Raw genomic sequence first — 15458 nt, forward strand, 5'->3', positions numbered from 1 at the left:
GTGGTCCGACGGACGAATCTGGGTTTGGCAGATGCCAGGAGAACGCTACCTGCCCAAATGCATAGTGCCAACTGTAAAGTTTGGTGTAGGAGGAATAATGGTCTTGGACGGTTTTTCATGGTTTGGGCTAGGCCCCTTAGTTCCAGTGAAGGGAAATCTTAACGCTACAGCATACAATTAAATTCTAGACGATTCTGTGCTTCCAACTTTGTGGCAACAGTTTGGGGAAGGCCGTTTCCTGTTTCAGCATAACAATGCCCCTGTGCACAAAGCGAGGTCCATACAGAAATGGTTTGTCGAGATCGTTGTGGAAGAACTTGACTGGCCTCCACAGAACCCTGACCTCAACCCCATCGAACACCTTTGGGATGAATTGGAACGCCGACTGCGAGCTAGTCCCCGCAGCAATGTTCCAACATCTAGTGGACAGCCTTCCCAGAAGAGTGGAGGCTATAGCAGCAAAGGGGGTGACCAACTCCATATTAATGCCCATGATTTTGGAATGAGATGTTCGATGATCACGTGTCCACATACTTTTAGTCGTATAGTGTATCTCTTGAATTAATTATTGTGGTAAGAGCAGCTTTTTCCAGGAATCAGGTATTCATTAAGAATGCATTAATGCCCAACCCACGTCAATCAAGCCATGAAACAATACATTTCAAAAATCTAATTAGAAGAGAAAACTAATGGGGGACATACAGAAAATCAACAAAGAAAACCAAGGACCTTATTAAAGAAGGGACTGAAAGACACATTGGATGATTTTCCCCCCTTATTACAGGCAGTTATCCTCGCAGCAGACTTTTTCTTCAGACAGCTTCCTTGCTGGGTGTCACAAGCTTTTCAGAGTGCAGTCTTTAGCTGGCTGCCAGCCCTAATGAGCCTGACCTTGTAGCATAGGTTGCTGCACAAATACTTAGTCACCCGACAATAATCTTTTTGTCATGTATAGGTGCTCCGCTGCTTTTCTCCGAGCAGGAGCTGACTTATCATCAGATTGACAAAAGCTCACTGTCCTTACTTGTTCGTCTGTTTCGTCATTAGATTGCCTCCGTTCCCCGAGTTAACAGAGACAATGCAGTGTGTGAATGTGTGATTATCTTATAATTACTTTTTCGTGATGTATGCATCTCGCTCGGTGTGTGTGTTTGCTTTAAAAGTTGTAGGGGGAAGGGGGCGTTAATTGCAGCACCCATTCCTTAACCATCCAGATCACAAAAAGCAAGTCCCACAGCATGATGGCAGACCTTGTGTAGGTGTGTCAGAAACCATGTGATAATTGACTATACAGACCCAGTATCTCCAGTACTAAGTTGTGAAGACCTCTCTCTCTCCACCGCTCCTCATTTCTCTGTCATACAAGGCCTATCCATGGACACTTAGTATAGTTCCAAGATACTTATATGCTTCTCATCCCTTCAGATATTTTTAAGACGTCTTACACCCTACTCCCTGGAACCACTTTCCAGTGCGCTTTAAGCACATTAATATTGCCTTCACTGATCTCCAATCTCCTCTATCCTGCTGGATTCCCACCATTTCCCCAAAAGCTTAGTGGCCCTTCCTTTGAATTCACTGAGACAACCTTGTCATTACCAAGTTAAGAAATAAATCACTACTAGCCTGTAGTACTACTAACTATAATGTACTGTGTGGCAGCAGCCAGACCCTATTGTCACACTATGTTGTGTTCCCTTTGAGAGGTTATGGACACTGCTCCATTATTGTGATTGAATACAAACTCCTGACATAAGCTAAACATGCATTACAGACTCAAAGAGGACCTAGTGACAGAATATAGGCTACACACAATAGTCACACCAATACTCTACAACATCTCAATTCACCCAATATGAGAATATATTTTTCATTGAGGATTACAATGTGTTATATTGACACGAAGGACACTGTCTGATGTCAAATATGAATGTTTACAATCCTGAAACGAGCAAGAGTTTGTTGATCTAATGGTGCCCGGACAATAGCAATTCAAGCAGATGTAGCAGACAACTGTGTGATGAAGATCGTTGAACACACCATATGATCCTGAAGTTCATGCTAAGTGCCTTTGACAAAAGTTGTACGGAGTACAGAAACATTTGAGGATAAATAGTTACAATGATTTGGAACACATCCCATTTTCTCACAAGGCCTACATCCCATAATATAATAGTGAGAACGACGTCAGTGGTTGGTTTCCACAGCCTACTTCCTATCTCTCCACCTATGAAAGACTGGACAACATGGCTATCTTGACTTTATCACACCAACCCACCACCCATGAAAGCATGATATACTTATTTGTCACAGAATTGTCTTAAAGTTGAAGAAACGTCTGTTTGTGTTGATTGGTGATAAGGTTTAAAGAAAAAAGTGTGTACCTCTTTACATTCACCCAGCCAGATAAATCAACTGCCCTTATCAAAGGCATTGACGGGAGTTCAAACGAATGTGTGCCTTTCACACTAGAATCAGCACCTTAAAGTCATCTCGACGGATAGGATATGAATTGCTAGTGAGTGGACACAGAGGCAGGTGCTCTTTAAATCCAGATATGGTGCAGCGCAGGGCGGGAGAGCGACAGACTAATCAAAATTAAAGATGGGTTTTTTAAAAGTATGTATTCATGAGCAAACAAAATGTGCAATATTTATAAAGATATATATTCTCCATTATGGGTACACAAAACAGCTTTCCATCTGTGTATTAAGGGAGGAAAGGCGGATTAGAGAAAGCAGTGAGCGTTAGTGACGGGGAGGGCACAGAGATAACTGCAGGTTCATTACTGACGCTCGTGGTCCCCGTTCCAGAACCCGTTACGTTCAATTGAAACATGGAGAGCCATTTCCATACGAACAAAAAACATTCTCAAAGTGTGTGTCTGTGTGCAGGTAGCTGTGGAGCACCACACCCAGGCACATACACCCTCTTTGACATCCACCCCCACTCCTATCACCTTCATTAATACCCTGCACTTTAAATTATGCTCCGCCGACTCACTTTGTGCATTTATTAAGAGGTAATTTGGCTAAGCAGGGCTAAATGGAGAAGGGGGAGAGAGTAAAAATGCAGGTCTTCCTCAGACATAAAAGCTAACAGTCCTTTCTTTTTCTAATCCAAATAGATGAGAGATGGGATTTGCTTAGAAGTGTGGATTATTTGTTTATTTGAGGCTGGAGCACTGCATTTTCCAATTTGTAGTATTACTGAGCTAACAGTTTAATCGTATATTCCCAAACACAACACATTTACAGTTCAAAGAGGAGTATATCTCAGTATATTATGACTATTAATATCACAATATTTGCATTGCCAGAAAATGTCTTGAAGGGATGTTCATACTGTGGCTATCCAAGTATGGTCGTTCTCCAAAACATGACCTCTTCTAAAGGAACACAGTATACAGTGGGGAGAACAAGTATTTGATACACTGCCGATTTTGCAGGTTTTCCTACTTACAAAGCATGTAGAGGTCTGTAATTTTTTATCATAGGTACACTTCAACTGTGAGAGACGGAATCTAAAACAAAAATCCAGAAAATCACATTGTATGATTTTTAAGTAATTAATTTGCATTTTATTGCATGACATAAGTATTTGGTCACCTACCAACCAGTAAGAATTCCGGCTCTCACAGACCTGTTAGTTTTTCTTTAAGAAGCCCTCCTGTTCTCCACTCATTACCTGTATTAACTGCACCTGTTTGAACTCGTTACCTGTATAAAAGACACATGTCCACACACTCAATCAAACAGACTCCAACCTCTCCACAATGGCCAAGACCAGAGAACTGTGTAAGGACATCAGGGATAAAATTGTAGACCTGCACAAGGCTGGGATGGGCTACAGGACAATAGGCAAGCAGCTTGGTGAGAAGGCAACAACTGTTGGCGCAATTATTAGAAAAAGGAAGAAGTTCAACATGACGGTCAATCACCCTCGGTCTGGGGCTCCATGCAAGATCTCACCTCGTGGGGCATCAATGATCATGAGGAAGGTGAGGGATCAGCCCAGAACTACACGGCAGGACCTGGTCAATGACCTGAAGAGAGCTGGGACCACAGTCTCAAAGAAAACCATTAGTAACACACTACGCCATCATGGATTAAAATCCTGCAGCGCACGCAAGGTCCCCCTGCTCAAGCCAGCGCATGTCCAGGCCCGTCTGAAGTTTGCCAATGACCATCTGGATGATCCAGAGGAGGAATGGGAGAAGGTCATGTGGTCTGATGAGACAAAAATAGAGCTTTTTGGTCTAAACTCCACTCGCCGTGTTTGGAGGAAGAAGAAGGATGAGTACAACCCCAAGAACACCATCCCAACCGTGAAGCATGGAGGTGGAAACATCATTCTTTGGGGATGCTTTTCTGCAAAGGGGACAGGACGACTGCACCGTATTGAGGGGAGGATGGATGGGGCATGTATCGCGAGATCTTGGCCAACAACCTCCTTCCCTCAGTAAGAGCATTGAAGATGGGTCATGGCTGGGTCTTCCAGCATGACAATGACCCGAAACACACAGCCAGGGCAACTAAGGAGTGGCTCCATAAGAAACATCTCAAGGTCCTGGAGTGGCCTAGCCAGTCTCCAGACCTGAGCCCAATAGAAATTCTTTGGAGGGAGCTGAAAGTCCGTATTGCCCAGCGACAGCCCCGAAACCTGAAGGATCTGGAGAAGGTCTGTATGGAGGAGTGGGCCAAAATCCCTGCTGCAGTGTGTGCAAACCTGGTCAAGACCTACAGGAAACGTATTATCTCTGTAATTGCAAACAAAGGTTTCTGTACCAAATATTAAGTTCTGCTTTTCTGATGTATGAAATACTTATGTCATGCAATAAAATGCAAATGAATTACTTAAAAATCATACAATGTGATTTTCTGGATTTTTGTTTTAGATTCCGTCTCTCACAGTTGAAGTGTACCTATGATAAAAATTACAGACCTCTACATGCTTTGTAAGTAGGAAAACCTGCAAAATCGGCAGTGTATCAAATACTTGTCTCCCCACTGTAGATGTATTGTAGTTGCTTTTTAAAATCAAAACAGATGCAGCATGTTACACTATGTGATTGAGAAAATCAAAAGAGTCCGTGGTCTGTTGGCAGCATACTGTATACTGTACATTGTAAAGCACATAATAATTTATTCTACTTTTCATTACAAAAATAATCTTAAAGCGCTTGAAAAAGCAAAACAATCAAGAATCAAATAAAACAGCTATAGTATATGATAAGAGTAGGTCTGAACTATGATTTTCAGCTAGAGTTGAACGTTTTGAGTGGTTCAAGCCTCCAGCAGATGGAGCGACAGTCAAGAGGGAACCACATGGCTTGAGCAGAGGGTGGAGGTCAACAGGGGAGATCAGCAGGTCCTTCGGAGACAGGCAGGCAGCACAGTTCACTCTCCACTGAAGGTGTCTCACCGGCGCCTCGCCGTCCCGCCATCTGACTGCGACGTCTCCATTGCCGTTGACTCTCTGGTCTTGTAGAATGAGAATAATTTCATTTCTGAGCTCTGCACTCACTCTGGATAACAGCCTGCTCATAAAGTCGGAGGAAACCTCCAGACCAATTAAATCATCACTGCCAACTCGCCATGCATTGTAGTCCTCCCCATTGGGTCAGGAGACCGTAGAAATAACAAAAAATAGGCTGGTGTATGCAAATCAAAATACACTAGCTAGCTAGCTTGATAGCATCACTAGTTAGCAATCTTGAGAAACCTGATTTGCCAGTAATTCACGGGAATTAAACAAATGGATGCAATCCAGACCAGATCTATACATATTTGGCTATTCAAAACCAAAAAGAAAGTAAAGATACAAACAAAAAACAAAAATGATCAAATATTTACAAAATATACAGGAACTCTGCAAAGGCAACCTCACAGCACCATGGCAACGACGGAACTCACATGTGCTGCACGTGTCAAAGACTAGGCCAATACTAGGAAAACATAGCAGTGACAAGCTGGACGTCTATGCCCAGCTCAGATGAGGAAATGATTTGTGAGGTCAACCTCTGGCTCTGTAACTCAAAAATGTATTGCACAGTATTCCATAAACATGTTGCTGAAAGAAAGAGAAAGAGAGTGAGAGAGAGAGAGAAAGAAAGAACAAGAGAAAGAAAGAATGAGAAAGAGAGAAAGAATGAGAAAGAGAAAGAAAAGCTGGAAAAAGGGACTAATAAAAATACATCTCCAAAGATGGTGAGTGTGCAGCTGAGCAGTCCTCGCCTGGCTGGGTGCCACCATCATTTCCCATCTTCACACACAAATGTGATAAAATCCCAGCTTACTGCACCTGCACCAATTACTATCCAATTAGTAACAAATACTACGCAATTAGGGGTAAACTTTCACGCAGAGTTCTAAAAGGCTATAAAAACGGAGGGCAATAAATTACAGGAGCAGAAGCGATCAAAGGCAAATTAATCAGCAGAGGGAAATGTGGATCTCTACCACCACAACCCTCAACACTTCCTGTATTACTGGGTGGCAGATCTACAGTGCCTTGCAAAAGTATTCATCCCCCTTGGTGTTTTTCCTATTTTGTTGGATTACAACCTGTAATTTAAAATGATTTTTATTTGGATTTCATGTAACGGACATACACAAAATAGTCCAAATTGGTGAAGTGAAATTTAAAAAATAACTTGTTTCCAAAAAATTCAAAAAAATAAATAACGGAAAAGTGGTGCGTGCATATGTATTCACCCCCTTTGCTATGAAGCCCCTAAATAAGATCTGGTGCAACCAATTACCTTCAGAAGTCACATAATTAGTTAAATAAAGTCCACCTGTGTGCAATCTAAGTGTCACATGATCTGTCACATGATCTCAGTATATATACACCTGTTCTGAAAAGCCCCAGAGTCTTCAACACCAGTAAGCAAGGGGCACCACCAAGCAAGCGGCCCCATGCTAAGCTACAGGACTGTTTTGCTAGCACAGACTGGAATATGTTCCGGGATTCTTCCGATAGTATTGACGAGTACACCACATCAGTCACTGGCTTCATCAATAAGTGCATCGATGATGTCGTCCCCACAGTGACCGTACGTACATACCCCAACCAGAAGCCATGGATTACAGGCAACATCCGCACTGAGCTAAAGGGTAGAGCTGCCGCTTCAAGGAGCGGGCCTCTAACCCGGACGCTTATAAGAAATCCAGCTATGCCCTCCGACGAACGATCAAACAGGGAAAGAGTCAATACAGGACTAAGATTGAATCGTACTACACCTGCTCTGATGTTTGTCGGATGTGGCAGGGCTTGAAAATTAAATTATTACAGACTACAAAGGGAAGCACAGCCGCGAGCTGCCCAGTGACACAAGCCTACCAGACGAGCTAAATCACTTCTATGCTCGCTTCGAGGCAAGCAACACTAAAGCATGCATGAGAGCATCAGCTGTTCCGGATGACTGTGTGATCACGCTCTCCGTAGCCGATGTGAGTAAGACTTTTAAGCAGGTCAACATTCACAAGGCCGCAGGGCCAGACGGATTACCAGGACGTGTACTCCGAGCATGCGCTGACCAACTGGCAAGTGTCTTCACTGACATTTTCAACATGTCCCTGACTAAGTCTGTAATACCAACATGTTTCAAGCAGACCACCATAGTCCCTGTACCCAAGGACACTAAGATAACCTGCCTAAATTACTACCGACCCGTAGCACTCACGTCTGTAGCCATGAAGTGCTTTGAAAGGCTGGTCACGGCTCACATCAACACCATTATCCCAGAAACCCTAGACCCACTCCAATTTGCATACGTCCCCAACAGATCCACAGATGATGCAATCTCTATTGCACTCCACACTGCCCTTTCCCACCTGGACAAGAGGAACACCTACGTGAGAATGCTATTCATTGACTACAGCTCAGCGTTCAACACCATAGTGCTCTCAAAGCTCATCACTAAGCTAAGGACCCTGGGACTAAACACCTCCCTCTGCAACTGGATCCAGGACTTCCTGACGGGCCACCCCCAGGTGGTAAGTGTAGGTAACAACACATCTGCCACGCTGATCCTCAACACGGGGGCCGCTCAGGGGTGCGTGCTCAGTCCCCTCCTCTACTCCCTGTTCACCCATGACTTCATGGCCAGGCACGACTCCAACACCATCATTAAGTTTGCCGACGACACAACAGTGGTAGGCCTGATCACCGACAATGATGAGACAGCCTATAGGGAGGAGATCAGAGACCTGGCCGTGTGGTGCCAGGATAACAACCTCTCCCTCAACGTGATCAAGACAAAGGAGATGATTGTGGACTACAGGAAAAAGAAGAGGACTGAGCACGCCCCCATTCTCATCGACGGGGCTGTAGTGGAACAGGTTGAGAGCTTCAAGTTCCTTGGTGTCCACATCACCAACAAACTATCATGGTCCAAACACACCAAGACAGTCTTGAAGAGGGCACGACAAAGCCTATTCCCCCTCAGGAATAGCATGGGTCCTCAGATCCTCAAAATGTTCTACAGCTGTACCATCGAGAGCATCCTGACTGGTTGCATCACCGCCTGGTATGGCAACTGCTCGGCCTCCGACCGCAAGGCACTACAGAGGGTAGTGCGTACGGCCCAGTACATCACTGGGGCCAAGCTTCCTGCCATCCAGGACCTCTATACCAGGCGGTGTCAGAGGAAGGCCCTAAAAATTGTCAAAGACTCCAGCCACCCTAGTTATAGACTGTTCTCTCTGCTACCACACGGCAAGCGGTATCGGAGCGCCAAGTCTAGGTCCAAAAGGCTTCTTAACAGCTTCTACCCCCAAGCTATAAGACTCCTGAACAGCTAATCAAATGGCTTTCCATATACTATCCAATATTTTCTTTTGCTAAAAGTATTATTATATTATTGATCGATTGACTATGACTTTTCAGATCACCCAGTAGTGCTATCTGCAGGGTTAGCTCCAGGTAAATATTGCAATCCTTTAGCCATTCCTGGACCTGTGTCCAAAAACAAGCTACAAATGGACAGTACCAAAACAAATGATCTAATGATTGTCTCTTCGCAGCAAAATCTGCAGAGCTGGGAAGATTGTATCCCCCATATAAATAACATTCTATTGGTAGAAACAATTCTAAGTTTTGAATCCGGGATCCTTTTGCGTACCAGTTCATAAACACTATGCCATGGAATCGGTACATCAAAAATCTCTTCCCAACTATTTTGCAATCTATAATGGGACGGCTGTCAATCCTTTGGTCCTTAAATCAAACTGGTATACTTTTTTATTTATCACAATTTTCTTTAACCAATTATGTTCTTTAATGCAGGGCCGACAGACAAGTTCCTTACTTTTTCCCCCTTCCACTTTCCTCTTCCATTTTTGCGGTAATGCTGCAATTATTTGGTTGTAATTTTGGGTAGAGCAGACATTTCCATTTGTTTTTGTTAGCTGCATGTTCGACATAACTCCACCAGTCCTACCTATGATATAATTTACAAAGATTATAGCTTTTTAAATAATTTTTTATCAATTAGTATATTTGAGTTTAACCACAATATTTGTTGCATTATTTGTTCTGTCATTTCTCGAGGATTAAATTGAAATTGCAACCAACTTTCTATGGCTTGTTTTAGAAATAGTGATATTTGGGAGATTATTTTATTTTCACATTTCTGAAAGTGAGAGGTTGTAATCTGAATAAAGGGAAAAGGGCCATTCTTGAACATTGGGTTAGACGATCTTACTAATTTGCTAGAGAACCAGTTCGGATTTAAGTATAACTTTTGTATAACTGAAGCTTTTAGTGATAGGTCTAATGCTTTAATATTTAATCATTTCTGTCCTCCGAATTCATATTCATTATATAAATAGGCACGTTTAATTTTGTCTGCTTGCCGTTCCCAAAAAAAAAAAATTCTCATACAATTTAAAAAACTGTTCGCTAGGCGTAGGCAAGACCATAAGCAAATAGGTAAACTGGGATAATACTAAAGAGTTAATCAGGGTGATTTTTGACAGGTATTTACCTTTCCATGGTAGCAAGATCTTATCTATTTTTGCTAACTTTGTATTAAAATGTATTGGAGTGAGATCATTTATTTCATTTGGGATATGTATTCCAAGTATATCCACATCACCATCAGACCATTTTATTGGTAAACTACATGGTAATGTAAAGTTTTTATTTTTTAATGATCCAATACGTAATATAGTACATTATCATAATTTTGTTGTAATCTAGAGAGGTTAGAAAATGTATCTAGATCATCAGCGTACAATGACACCTTTGTTTTTAAGCCCTGGATTTCTAATCCCTTGATATTATTGTTGGATCTGATTTTAATAGCTAACATCTCGATGGCCATAATAAATAGATATGCCAATAGTGGACAACCTTGTTTCACTCCTCTTGACAGTTTAAAACTTTCAGAGAAATAGCCATTATTTACTATTTTACACCTAGGGTTACTAAATATACATGATTTTAACCCAATTTATAAGAGATTCTCCAAAATTGAAATGCTCCAGGCATTTATATATAAACCCCAGTCGTACTTTATCAAATGCCTTTTCGAAGTCTGCTATGAATAGCAGGCCTGGTTTCCCAGATTTTTCATAGTGTTCTATTGTTTCCAGTACTTGCCTTATATTATCTCCAATGTATCGTCCATGTAAAAAACCTGTCTGATTAGAATGTTTGTTTCACAATGACAAATATTTTGCATCTTCAAAGTGGTAGGCATGTTGTGTAAATCAAATGATACAAACCCCCAAAAAAATCCATTTTAATTCCAGGTTGTAAGGCAACAAAATAGGAAAAATACCAAGAGGGGGGTGAATACTTTCGCAAGCCACTGTATATGCAGTCATAAAGTGTCACAAATCACTCTGTTTGAATGATTTATTAATACTTGTACTGCATCTGTCACTGATAAGAAAAGGAAACAGGCCACTAATGAAAACTAGATAAAGTTAGGGTTGGATATTTCCGGTGTCATGAAGATGTGGCGTATTGTTTTGTGTATTTAAATATATGCAACTTTTCTTGAAAAACATAGTTATTCTTCTACCAAGGTGATACTGGCAGGTATTGTGTTCCTGGTATAATAATAATAATAATAATAATAATATGCCATTTAGCAGACGTTTTTATCCAAAGCGACTTACAGTCATGTGCGCATACATTTTTACATATGGGTGGTCGGGGGGATCGAACCCTCTACCCTGGCGTTACAAGCGCCATGCTCTACCAATTGAGCTACAGAGGACCACATGGTATGACATCACTCAGCATGTTCAGCCCTGTCCCATTGTCATGGAGCACAGAGCAATAACAGAGGTATAAGAAAGGGCTCCAAGAGTAACCGTGTAACTGAGTAATGTAAGATAAATCAGTCAGTGAGAGTGTGAGATCTGTCATGTCACTCAGACTAACAGCCAATCGAGCCAAAGATTACAAGCAGGGTGTCAAAATAACTGCTTTAACTTGAAGACAACTTGCTGTTACGAGCTCCTCTTTCCTAATTGGCAGAGAGTTTGACTGATACAAAACAGCATGCAGGCACATCTGGTAAAAACGGAAACCCATTCGTATTCATATAAATTGAAATATTCCGTTTTTAATTGTGTTCTCTACTCTTAACACGTTTTGGGGTGATTGAAAACAGGGTGAAGAGAGAGCAGCTGAAAGGAGCTCAAGTTAGACAGCCCAAACAGAGGGGAATGAGGCCCTCGCCCAACAATTTGATAACCAAAATGTGACATCACTGTCAAAAAAGACACCAAAATTCAGCGCTCTGAGCGCGGTGATCTGTGTCAAAACAGCAGTTAACAGGAGCCGCAGAGAGAAAGAGAAAAACACGCCAGCGCATAAAGACGGGTGTCATTCAGCACTCACCTCTCATCTCCTCAGATGAAATGGCAGTTTGCTTCAGAAGACAGTTCAAGCTGACAGAAGCAGACTCATGTTTTGGCTGAGGTATCTGGCACAGGCCACAGCGTTAAAATCTTCAGAAACGTTTGGGGAATGTTCAACAGTAAACATCCTTGTTCCGTTTGATATGACACAGACACCTTTGATTGTGTTGTCTTTGATTGCTAGAAGGCACAGAGCACTGATCTCTGAACGAGGCAATTAATGGGGATGAAATCCCAGAAGTCCACTAGCCTGAGGCGATAGAAACCCTCCTCAAAAGACTGATTCACTGTTAATGTCATTGAGAAATCCCCCTCATTCCCTCTGCTCTGCTTCCATCTGATAGCCACACTGAGTCCAGGCATATGTGTAGAAATACAACAGTATTATTTATAGAGGGTAAGTAACTCTGCGTACCAACCAGGCCTTACATCTATCTAGAAGGACTTTCCTTATCTGGAGTGGCATGTCATTCATTAACCAGGAAACCCCTGCTCTGCAAATGTTGCCTTTACTTCAAATTGAACTATGTGGTTGTCCTGCTACAAAACATTATTTTCAACTCATGCATTTTGTTCCCTTTACATATTCTTCAATTCAGTTTACACGTCTTACTTGATCACAACTCAAAGGCTGATGAGAGATTGTCTGACTTTGATGTGGCTTCCAGGAAGAGAGTAAAATACTTGACTATAGGCCTAATAATTAATTGCTAAATTGCTAACCATTGTGGGTAAAGTGAAATTGAGAGTTGGTTTGATTCTTGGCAGGCAGTCAGTGGTGCTCTGTGAATGGTGACAAGGCGGGGTTTAAAGTGAGTATAAGTGTGGTATGTGGATGGATTCCAGCTCTCATATGTATCCACCTGCAGAGAGAGGCCATTGAGTCAGAGGTGAGTCAGCTAGGTTAGCACGGCATGCCCTGTAGTAATCTGCCTCCAGCTCTCTCCTAGTCACCAGCCACCACATTAATGGACTCTAATAGAATCAAACCACAATACAAGCACCATAAGGTGGGAAGACAGGTGGGTGGGATGGGGAGGAGGGATGGATACAAAAGCATCAAGGGAGAGTGGTGCTATAAAAGAGAGATGCATTTAATTTCAAGAAGCCTCATCATCATGTCTTAATCAGCTTCATTACAAGGGATCTTCTCAGTTTCAAGCCTTGGGTGGAATTAATCAGGAATGAACAGTGTGTGCTAGCTACAGTATGTGAATATGTCATTGGGTAGAAGCCAGGCTGCAGAAGGAAGGCGGCTAGCTACCTCTGATCAAAGTGTTTTAGGTGGTGTCCATGCAGATAAAGCAGGATTAGCAGAACCTACTGAGCAAATAATTGCCCTTGCTTTGAAATCCTGCGTTCTGAGGGAATGATACAGAGGGTTCGTCATGGAGACCACTCTGAAGGAGAGGCGCTAATACCCCATGCCTCCTCTAATTTGATTGGTCCCCTTTAATATATTGTTGATAAATTCTAATCAAGACTTTGTCATTATATTAGGCTTTCTTCCCAGACACCTCTGGATACATTGTGGACATTCAATGGATGTCCTCAATTAATTACTTACTTTCTAATCTCTCAATTTTCCCTGATCCAGATTTAGCTAATGAAGTACATACCTGTGGAGTAAGCTCTACTCCCCTCATAGAATATTAATTAGAATTATTCTGAACTGCAGGCATTTATAATCATCTATTTATTTCCCAATGAACTAAAATCCCACCAAACCCTTAATCTGTTTAATTATGAGGGGACAACCCTTGGAAGAAGCTGCAACTTTACAGTGTCCGCAAAAACAATTAATATTGTCCAAGGATTCAAAGCAAGCACAGTACATACTGAAGACCAGTGAAGTCTCATTTAGAGAACATTCTACTGTGGTATTGTATGTACTGTGCTGACATTTTGGGAAGTAAATAAACAGAGAACATAGGAAGGCCTCAAAGAAATTATTTGGACTGATCCAATATAGCTCATACTGAAGATAATATATTACATACACTCAACAATACTGTTCTCCGAAAAAAAGTAAAATGGCAATGATCTCACATTGAAAGCATATTTGAAAAGGACAAATTCACTTTTTTCTCATATTGTTGGAAGTTGTGCCGCTATACACTCAGGAAAGATCACAAGCCGATTTTCTGAGAGTTAATTATCAGTGTGTTTGAGAGAAAGCAGAACAGTCCCCCCTAATCCAGCTCTCCACATTATCAAGGGAAGCCCATGAGGAAGACCCCTAACAACCACCCAGCACCAGGTTCCTGTCTGGGTCTCTGAGAAAAACACACAAAGCTGCCTTCACTCAAAATGCTTCCATTGGAGTTTCACTGAGAGGACTGGGCAGGGTGCTGTGTGCTTTACAAACACGTGCACACACTCGTACACGTGCACACACACATACACACACACACACACACACACACACACACACACACACCTGTGCGGGGTCACAGGATCCCACCTCTCCTTTTGATCACACGTAGTGTGTACAGCCGTTTACAAAAGCGCCAGCATGCTCAAACAGGGTGCGCACCTCCAGCACAATCTGCTTATTAATTAGGTTTAGCAGGCGTGCCAGGCCAGTGCCCTGAGAGGAGTGTGTGTGTGGGCTGACGGTTATGTGCTCATGCAACGGCCTTGTCACGATACCAATATGTCAACAGTTAAGGTTGGCAAACCTTTGACTCAGTACGCCTACACCAACAACTGGCCATTTTTCTAGTTCATGTTCTCTGACATTATCCATATGATATCCCTGGCTGATTAGTGTTGTCAGCTTGAGGTGTTAGAGCGCTGCATTTGTGGGCAACAGCTACTTGAGGCTAACCTCGTAAAGTTTCTATCAGCTAAACTTTTGTTGACCCACTGCTCATTCCTGACTGCATTGATACTCGGCTGTAAAGGCTTAGACTGTCGTGAGAGTATCAAACATGGAAAGGTCATATTGAGTGTACAAGGCCATTTAACTATCACTGAGTTAGAGATGGAAGGCTTGAGAAGTCTAGGGAACCATTGCTGTTGTCTGGAGCAATGCAATCATGTGGTGAATCATCACTTGATGCTAAACTGCCTCCTCACTCCTATTACTTTCCTCTAGAAATCAAGATTTTTGCCCATCATAAATATTAATACATTGACTAAATACGGGGGCACAACCGAATGACAGAAGACAGTCAGTGGCACTACTTTGAACTTCAACTACTGTAGTCCAGATTGGCTTTTCAGTAACAGCCTGACAGAACGATATTTTGTAATTTGATTAAGACCTAAGACAAGTCAAAATACAATACGATTTGTTGGACCATATATTTTTCCCTTCGACATAGAACAGCTTAACCACCAACGTTAATTCCTCTACCTCTCAATCTCTTCCTGATGGAAACTCTTCAGCAGCGAACAATACCCAATTACACGTCAAGATAAACACATCAAATGCCTATTTTAATTGTTTCAGACGCAGATTGAAATGAAATTTGAATAAAATGTGTCTTTTATACAACTTCTGTCTTCATAACTGACTCATTGTGCAACAATAGAGGAACAGTTTAATTTGTAAATACACAATGGCTCTTT

The sequence above is a fragment of the Coregonus lavaretus genome (assembly GCF_964263955.1).
Source record: "Coregonus lavaretus genome assembly, chromosome: 6".
Lineage (NCBI taxonomy): Eukaryota > Metazoa > Chordata > Actinopteri > Salmoniformes > Salmonidae > Coregonus > Coregonus lavaretus.